Below are 10756 nucleotides of genomic sequence, written 5' to 3'. Positions count from 1 at the left end.
TCGTGCAGATGGTTGTCGTCTTGTAAACGTCCCCATTTGTTGACTCAGGGATCGAGTCGTGGCTGACGATAAACCGCAATCGCGATAGGCTACAATCCGACCTTTATCAAAGTCGGAAACGTGATGGTACGCATTTCTGCTCCTTAAACGAGGCATCACAACAACGTTTCACCAGGCAACTGCGGCGACGCGGTTCTTTCCGTCCCTTTACGACGGACCTTTACCTATCTGTGAACATTGTCTCAGCAGATCATCAGTAGGAAAGCTGAATGAAACCTACTGCACTTCGACATGAACCAGGCTGCAATTAAAGTCACTAATCTACGTTTCGGGAGGAACACGAAACGAAAGGTTGGAAATTATGTCCTCAATTAATATATTCTGTAACTTAGGTGAACAAGTATCACTGCCAAGTCCGTCCTAATCTTAACACAGTCACTCATAATCCCTTTCACTAACGTTAGCAAGTTTATGGTGTTGCATTTCCCGAAAACGTAATAGCTTCAAAAATACTGATTGTTTTTGATTGATAATGCTCGCCAAATATTAAGTCTGGCGGTACCAAATGCAGTCAGAGTTTTTTTTTTTTTTTTTTTTTTTTTTAAATTCCGAAATTTGTACACATACATCGGAATAATTATGCCGTCACTTTCCAACACTTTTGATGTATGAAACACTGCTAGATCCGGCAACTTATAATTTCCATCCGAACTACTACTGCACACGTCCGATCTGTTTCATGGCTAGGCTCCGACTCTTCTCAAGAAAACTCTAAGTCTTCTCTACCAGCAGAGAAAGGCACGCGAAGAATATTGCTTTACATTGGTCAGTTTACTCAACAGCCAATAGCAAAACAACATTCACCCGCGTCAGTCCGCGCTTTTCATCCATAACCAATCGCAAAATAGTAAACCTAATGACTGTACTTTTTACCGACGTAATTATCTAATATGCGGAACTTTTGTTTATGCATAAAGTAATTTACTATTGTTATTTATACCTGAATTAATTTTCCCTTTACCATAAACTTACTTTACAAATCTATTCTACAAAAATCCCCTTTGTTCATATCTATACTTCTTCCAAATTTTCCCACACTAAATCCTACTACATAACTCGTTAAACAATTATCTTCATATTAACATTAATCCACACTCACGCATCATTCATACTGCTAAAACACATTTATAACATTTTACATGTACAAAAAGACATAATAACACTTTACGAAAATACTAGAACAGTTTATGAAAAACATTCTATTACTTTAGTGCACTCTAGTGGGCACAATCGAAACTAAAATCACAGCCCCCTACCCAGTACTGTCCTCTATCGGCTCATACATAAACTACGTGTGCGTCCAGTCTCGCGTCACCATCTGTCACTATCCAGCTCTGAGACAAATCTCCCACTTAACTGCCTCCTAGTCAGGATCGTTATACGGCGTTACGCCTCACAACGCCGGTCAACTGCTGTTTGTGTATGAGAAATCGGTTGGAAACTTCCCTCATGTCAGCCCGCTGTAGGTGTCGCCACCGGCGCCAACCTTGTGTAAACGCTCTGGAAAGCTAATCATTTGCATATCACAGCATCTTCTCCCTGTCGGTTAACTTTCGCGTCTGTAGCACGTCATCTTCGTGGTGTAGCAATTTTAATGGCCAGTAGTGTAATTAGGCTATGTTTAAGCGTGAAATCTCGCAGTCTCAGGAATTCATCAGAAAGTATGCAGACAATAGGCTTAGTGCTCGCCAGTTCACATACAGGGTGTCCAGAAAAGGACTCCCTGATTTCAAAATTAAATATCTCGAAAACAAAGATCGATAGAGGAATGCAGTAAACGGTGCTAACAGATGGCGCTGTAATCGCCATACGTAATGCCTAGTATAAATAGTGATCCGAAGCCCAGAGCGATCAGTTCCACTATTGAAACGTGAAAGGAGGTTAGCGTACCGAAGGAAGAGATTAAAACCATGTACTCCATTGAACAACGCGTTTTTCTGGTGCTAGAGTACCACAGGTTAGAAGAGAGTCCTACGGCAATAAGGCGAAGTTTTCAAGCACGATTTAATGTTCCAAAAGGACCCGATGCGAAAACCATTCGTACGCTCTTTGCAAAATTTCAACGAACAGGCAGCGTAACTTATGATCTAGTGGGGCATGTTGCCCGCAAGCAAACCGCAGTTACGCCTGAAAATATCGCCACAGTTTCTGGAATTATTCAGCGAAATACAATGTCATCCGTCCGTAGAATTGCATCTGAGACTGGTTTGAAGCGTTCCAGCACGCAGAAAATACTGAGAAAGAGCCTACACATGTTTCCATTCAAAATTCAATCGCACCAGGCTATACCCGTACGAGCTGTGCAACAAAGGGTTGCCTTTGCTAATCAGATGCTAACAATGATTGATAGTGAAGAATTTGATGTTGGCTTCATTTGGTTTACGGATAAAACACACTTCTACCTGAATTGATACGTGAATAAGCGGAACTGGCGATTTTGAGGTTCCGAAAAGCCATATTGGTGTGAAGCGAAACCCCTGTATTCTCCTAAAGTTACTGTGTGGGCTGCAGTATGCAGCAGAGGCATTATTGGCCCTTTTTTCATTCGAGAAACGGTCACTGGTGCACGTTACGTTGCAATTTTGGAACAATTTGTCGCCACACAGCAAGCGTTAGAGGATCGATCAGGTACTGAATGATTTATGCAAGATGGAGCCCGACCACATCGGACCGAACAAGTGTTTCGCTTTCTTGAGGAATACTTCGGGAATCGAGTCATTGCTTTGGAATATCCCAAATTTACTGGTGCAGGCATGGATTGACCTCCATATTCGCCGGATTTGACTCCCTGTGACTTTTTTTTGTGGGGCACAGTGAAAGACGTGGTCTACCCGAAGCATCCCGCCACGCTGGACGAGCTTGAATCGGCGATCTCTGTGGCATGTGAATCCATTTCGGTTGAGACACTACGAAATGTGATGGCGAATTTCATTCATCGTTTGCGCCACCTCTGTAGTGCCAATGGTGAACATTTTGAAAACGTTGTGATGTGATTGTTTGCAAAGATTGTTTTCATACGATTATTTCACTTATGTGTGCTGATATGAGCTGTACAGCGTACAGCGCCATCTGTTAGCAGCTTTTGTAACTACACTCCTGGAAATTGAAATAAGAACACCGTGAATTCATTGTCCCAGGAAGGGGAAATTTTATTGACACATTCCTGGGGTCAGATACATCACATGATCACACTGACAGAACCACAGGCACATAGACTCAGGCAACAGAGCTTGCACAATGTCGGCACTAGTACAGTGTATATCCACCTTTCGCAGCAATGCAGGCTGCTATCTCCCATGGAGACGATCGTAGAGATGCTGGATGTAGTCCTGTGGAACGTCTTGCCATGCCATTTCCACCTGGCGCCTCAGTTGGACCAACGTTCGTGCTGGACGTGCAGACCGCGTGAGACGACGCTTCATCCAGTCCCAAACATGCTCAATGGGGGACAGATCCGGAGATCTTGCTGGCCAGGGTAGTTGACATACACCTTCTAGAGCACGTTGGGTGGCACGGGATACATGCGGACGTGCATTGTCCTGTTGGAACAGCAAGTTCCCTTGCCGGTCTAGGAATGGTAGAACGATGGGTTCGATGACGGTTTGGATGTACCGTGCACTATTCAGTGTCCCCTCGACGATCAACAGTGGTGTACGGCCAGTGTAGGAGATCGCTCCCCACACCATGATGCCGGGTGTTGGCCCTGTGTGCCTCGGTCGTATGCAGTCCTGATTGTGGCGCTCACCTGCACGGCGCCAAACACGCATACGACCATCATTGGCACCAAGGCAGAAGCGACTCTCATTGCTGACGACGACACGTCTCCATTCGTCCCTCCATTCACGCCTGTCGCGACACCACTGGAGGCGGGCTGCACGATGTTGGGGCGTGAGCGGAAGACGGCCTAACGGTGTGCGGGACCGTAGCCCAGCTTCATAGAGACGGTTTCGAATGGCCCTCGCCGATACCCCAGGAGCAACAGTGTCCCTAATTTGCTGGGAAGTGGCGGTGCGGTCCCCTACGGCACTGCGTAGGATCCTACGGTCTTGGCGTGCATCCGTGCGTCGCTGCGGTCCGGTCCCAGGTCGACGGGCACGTGCACCTTCCGCCGACCACTGGCGACAACATCGATGTACTGTGGAGACCTCACGCCCCACGTGTTGAGCAATTCGGCGGTACGTTCACCCGGCCTCCCGCATGCCCACTATACGCCCTCGCTCAAAGTCCGTCAACTGCACATACGGTTCACGTCCACGCTGTCGCGGCATGCTACCAGTGTTAAAGACTGCGATGGAGCTCCGTATGTCACGGCAAACTGGCTGACACTGACGGCGGCGGTGCACAAATGCTGCGCAGCTTGCGCCATTCGAAGGCCAACACCACGGTTCCTGGTGTGTCCGCTGTGCCGTGCGTGTGATCATTGCTTGTACAGCCCTCTCGCAGTGTCCGGAGCAAGTATGGTGGGTCTGACACACCGGTGTCAATGTGTTCTTTTTTCCATTTCCAGGAGTGTATTATTTCAAACTGCTGCATAAACGTCTTACAGCTTTCACAATAAACATACCGTTTGCTGCATTCCTCTATCGATCTTTGTTTTCGAGATATTTAATTCTGAAATCAGGGAGTCCTTTTCTGGACACCCTGTATGTACCTACTGCAGATAAAAGCAGCCTCTATGTATCAGTTAATTTGGGGACCATGTGACGACCTGCTGTGTCGTCCGAGCTATAATGGTGGTGAGTTACACATGGTCTGTCAACGTGAGCAGATGACTCTAGCATTTAACACGATCCAGTCCACCATGGACTTGTCAGCAAGGAGCAGGGGAGATGATGCAAGCCAGCATCTGCGAGTAGACCAATGGTTGGAAAATTGCTGTGTGTGTGTGTGTGTGTGTGTGTGTGTGTGTTTAAATAAAGATGGAAATGAATACCTGTCCTATCCTTTCCCCCCTCCCCACTACAACTACATTCAATAGTGAAAAATATTTGACAGTCACTATCATACAGGCTGCATCGGTGAGCAATCCACTTTTAAAGTTAGGATGAGCTCTTCATAATTTGACAGGCGCCAGACTTCCCATCACTGTAAACTTGGGGTAAGTAGATTTTCACTTTTGACTCCTGTGATATGGGTTAAAGTACAAAAAAATGCAAATGGCTCTAAGCACTATGGGAATTAACATCTGAGGTCATCAGTCCCCTAGAACTTAGAACTACGTAAACCTAACTAACCTAAAGCCGTCGGCACACGGACCGTGCATCCGAACGTTGAGCGTTGAGCGTGCCGAGTTTCTGACGTCATAGAGTGGAATTGCACGTTCGGGAGTCTTTCTGAACGTGCAGAGCAATATCTGGCATGTCAGATATTTTGAGCGTGCGTCTGAGCGTTGACCAATGAGATGGCACAACGCCACCTACGTGACACGCACGTCGTCTCCCTTCAGTACAGAGTTGTGAGGCGCCATATTGGCATTCATTTCAAGCCTATATGTATATACGCCGTTTCTGAGCACCAGTAAACTGAGAATCACTGGAAAAGCCGTTGTTAGTTGTGTGATTCGTTCCAATAAAATAATGAGAAACATCATATTCGTGGCAAAAGAATTATTGTAACTTGCGTAATATGAGAGTAGGCAATTTGAAGGCAGCGACACACTGAAGATCCACCCAAGACGCATTGTTCTTGGTAAAATTTGTTGTAATTAAATCTCAAATAGGAACATAATTATTTACGATTAACGTTTGTAGCAAGGGGTAATACAAGATGATTAAACACCCCGAGTGCGTTGTTTCTTTAGCGTCATGAGTAATGTATCTGTCTGGGAATGAGATTTTGTTCGGTCGGTGGTTCACGTCTTAACACTTCCAAATTTTTTTCCTAACATTCAAGTTTTTATTAGGTTGTGATACTTTACTATTAGTTTAATACACTCCTGGAAATGGAAAAAAGAACACATTGACACCGGTGTGTCAGACCCACCATACTTGCTCCGGACACTGCGAGAGGGCTGTACAAGCAATGATCACACGCACGGCACAGCGGACACACCAGGAACCGCGGTGTTGGCCGTCGAATGGCGCTAGCTGCGCAGCATTTGTGCACCGCCGCCGTCAGTGTCAGCCAGTTTGCCGTGGCATACGGAGCTCCATCGCAGTCTTTAACACTGGTAGCATGACCCGACAGCATGGACGTGAACCGTATGTGCAGTTGACGGACTATGAGCGAGGGCGTATAGTGGACATGAGGGAGGCCGGGTGGACGTACCGCCGAATTGCTCAACACGTGGGGCGTGAGGTCTCCACAGTACATCGATGTTGTCGCCAGTGGTCGGCGGAAGGTGCACGTGCCCGTCGACCTGGGACCGGACCGCAGCGACGCACGGATGCACGCCAAGACCGTAGGATCCTACGCAGTGCCGTAGGGGACCGCACCGCCACTTCCCAGCAAATTAGGGACACTGTTGCTCCTGGGGTATCGGCGAGGACCATTCGCAACCGTCTCCATGAAGCTGGGCTACGGTCCCGCACACCGTTAGGCCGTCTTCCGCTCACGACCCAACATCGTGCAGCCCGCCTCCAGTGGTGTCGCGACAGGCGTGAATGGAGGGACGAATGGAGACGTGTCGTCTTCAGCGATGAGAGTCGCTTCTGCCTTGGTGCCAATGATGGTCGTATGCGTGTTTGGCGCCGTGCAGGTGAGCGCCACAATCAGGACTGCATACGACCGAGGCACACAGGGCCAACACCCGGCATCATGGTGTGGGGAGCGATCTCCTACACTGGCCGTACACCACTGGTGATCGTCGAGGGGACACTGAATAGTGCACGGTACATCCAAACCGTCATCGAACCCATCGTTCTACCATTCCTAGACCGGCAAGGGAACTTGCTGTTCCAACAGGACAATGCACGTCCGCATGTATCCCGTGCCACCCAACGTGCTCTAGAAGGTGTAAGTCAACTACCCTGGCCAGCAAGATCTCCGGATCTGTCCCCCATTGAGCATGTCTGGGACTGGATGAAGCGTCGTCTCACGCGGTCTGCACGTCCAGCACGAACGCTGGTCCAACTGAGGCGCCAGGTGGAAATGGCATGGCAAGCCGTTCCACAGGACTACATCCAGCATCTCTACGATCGTCTCCATGGGAGAATAGCAGCCTGCATTGCTGCGAAAGGTGGATATACACTGTACTAGTGCCGACATTGTCCATGCTCTGTTGCCTGTGTCTATGTGCCTGTGGTTCTGTCAGTGTGATCATGTGACGTATCTGACCCCAGGAATGTGTCAATAAAGTTTCCCCTTCCTGGGACAATGAATTCACGGTGTTCTTATTTCAATTTCCAGGAGTGTATAAGTATTTGTTATAATATTTGATGTTATGTAAATATAAGTTCACTTTTTTTTGAGGGGTGACTTTGTTCGATTGGCTTAATCTACAGGACAGCTTGCGCTACTTGTATAAAGATATTTTGCTCCTTTTTCTTTTACGCTTCGTAATTCGCATGTTGCAAAGATTCTGCTACTGGGTAGGAACAGTGATAAAGTAAGACTGACCTTGGGATTTAAAAAAGAATGTGGGAATGATGAAATAATGTTTATGTTACGCGGAGAAGTATTCCAAATTTGTACCGCACTGTTTGAAATGGAACTTTTATAAGCCTTTGTCCTTATTGATTGGACATGGTACTTTCCTATTCGTGGACGAAGGAGGAAATGTGCGTTTTAATAGAGGTAACATGGGAATTTTAAGCGCGCCCGTTTAGTAAAGAGAGAGCCGGCCGTTGTGGCCGTGCGGTCTAGGCGCTTCAGTCTGGAACCGCGTGACCCCTCCGGTCGCAGGTTCGAATCCTGCCTCGCGCATGGAGGTGTGATGTCCTTAGGTTAGTTAGGTTTAAGTAGTTCTAAGTTCTAGGGGACTAATGACCACAGATGTTAAGTCCCATAGTGCTCAGAGCCATTTGAACCATTTAGTAAAGAGAGTGATTTACGAACTCACCTGCCGCTGGAGTGCGTTGCGATCGCGTATACCACGTTGGGGCCCACTTACCGTGTGCACGAGTCGCATCGTTCCTGAGCGTTCAGCAGCACGTTGAACTTCACATTCATACCCGAGGCAGGATTCGACCGTAGGAGCAGCGCTGCTCACGGACTGAAGCGCCTAGAACCGCTCGGCCAGAGGGGCCGGCTGTTAAGAAGTGTGATTCCTGTATTTTTCAAGTTTTCTGTGATTTTAGCCTATTCATACAGAGTGTGGCCACAGTGCTATCACAACAGCATACTAGCATTGGAAATCAGAACTTCTACATTCCATTCCATATTAAGTTATCGAATTGGTAGTATGCGTGTGTATCTCCCTGAGTGAGGACATCAACAGTGCATGGTAACGTGACTCCAGAGCGACTTGGCTCTTATCAGGGGTATCATGGACGGAATGGTGGCATACTTCTCTACTGGTCTGGTGATTGTGAACTTTACGATTGCAAAATAGGGCGCTATCCCCAGCAAGGTATTTGTTTAAATAAAACATTGTACATTTTCGACTTTGACATAGGGGGATAAATCGAGGGGTGGGTGTCTGGAAGGTCTGCCTCTCCCATTGTATGTTTAAATAAAGATGCATGTAGAGAGTCTCAAACTAAGAGTTAGAAGCAGTGGTCATCTCTGAGTGAATACTAGCCAGGGAAATACGTCAATCAGGACAGAAACAGGCTTGGACCTGCACAAACATACTTTGTCTCTGATGTCATAGTACCAGTATTCCAGAGCTCAGATGTGATGACATAGGGACCGTCCCAGTACATCCTGTTCGTCATGTTTGATCGCCATTTTCTATTCCTGGTCACCCTTCTCAGATTCTGTGCCAGTATATTTTGGGCGAGTATGTCAGAACTCCACACTGTTATAGATACCCTGACAGGTGTTGTCCACTTAATGGACAATAGGTGTAGTGCCAGCGTAGCGTAGGCAAAATGTGAAACACTTGGCTGGGGTGACTTGATGGAGGGGTACTATGCAGTGACACATGGATCATTCACGCAACACTTGAGGCACTCGGATAGCTGTTAGCTGCTGTCCAGGTGATGTGAACCGGCTACAGCCTCCAGTAGGCATTCGGCGAGTGTTAGCGCAGGGCGACAATGTGGAGTGGCGCCAGGGCAGAGGGAGGAGAGTCTTCCACTTCCCTCCCGAGAGTTTAAGACATAATTGTTGCTACTACACAGCGTACACTTTAGACTTAAGATTAAGAGGCTATATGGCATATGTGCTGTCAAAACATAAATGATTATTTAAGCAGGAGATACTGCTTTACTTCGGACGATGGAATTACCCAGTGACGTGACTCTTATAAGTAGCCCTACAGGTTTCTACAATAAAGTTGCTTTTCTTTGTCCTACCACTTTGGGTTCAGGTGTCATAGAGCTGTGCCAGTATTCCATCTCTGGGGTAGTATACTAGTATTCTACACTGTTATAAATAGCCCAACAGGTCTGATCTGTATTGTGACGTCATAGAGCCAGGGCCACCATTCCTGCTCTGGGTCAATGTGTCCCAGTATCTCAAGTCGTGGTCAGTATGCCGGAATTCACTGTTATAAACAGCCCGACAGTTCTGAGCTGGATTGTGACGTAAATTTGCGCCAGCATGCTTCGGTCGCCAGCTTCTATTACAGGTCAGCCATCTTGGATTCAGACATCATACTAAAGCTGCACCCGCATTCCAAAACTGGACTTGCCAAGGATGACGATGCACCATTTGGAATTTCCTGCCAGTTGTATTAGGACAACAACAAACCTGCTTTCATAGGAAACAAGCTAGCGCAATTAGGCTATTTTTTGAATTTATTGCCAAAAATGTTTAATTTACCGCGAAAATTTGAATTCCCGCCATTTTATACGTAGGGCAATTGGGAAGGGTGAGAGAGGGGTTCAGGAAATACCACGAATCACCGATGATGTCATAGATGACATCATCAATAACACACTCAGCGCCGAACCCACCCAGCATATCTACTCATTCCATGTGTTTCTTTCGTATGAAAAAATATTAATCACAGGAAAGAGGAAAATTTTGTCATGTTCAGTGAGGAACCCAAGTGTTTTAGATGAAACAATGTTCATGGATTTCTCCCTTCACACTATCTGGCTCTGATCACTCCCCAATTAGACAATCATGTTGTCCATCACTGTCTGTTTAAACGTGGATCTATATATGTCGAATTTAAAATTGTTGCATTGAAAGAGCAAAATTAACAAAGTAAAGTGCCTTCACATGTCAGACTGGCGATTACCTTGGGCTCTGCTTTTCCGAGTTGTTATTTAGTTACATGTGGATTAAATCATTTGAATGATTCTTTTATCGAGTGATATGGAACGAGTTACTTTACAGGATATTTACGCGTGCTTAGTATTAATACTAATGAGCATAATACTTTTTGGTCCTACTCATGCCACTACACTTTAAGATTAGTTACTGTTTTTCTTAATTATCCATGAGAAACAATTAAAAGCAAGATTTAAAATTTGATCTGCTACTTTGCCGATGCTTCATGGTATTAGGCAAATCAACAAATGGTGGTGGGGAATTACTCTGACACATCATTGACGTTCTTGATGATAACATCAGTAGCACATTCGGTGTTAGAACTATTGGCCTGAATGCAGAGTTTTCTAGCTGACCTTATGCCAGGTGTTAT

Source organism: Schistocerca cancellata, chromosome 8, assembly GCF_023864275.1.
Source record: "Schistocerca cancellata isolate TAMUIC-IGC-003103 chromosome 8, iqSchCanc2.1, whole genome shotgun sequence".
Taxonomy (NCBI): Eukaryota; Metazoa; Arthropoda; class Insecta; order Orthoptera; family Acrididae; genus Schistocerca; species Schistocerca cancellata.
The sequence above is the reverse complement of the archived record's forward strand: the minus strand, read 5'-3'. Positions refer to the sequence as shown.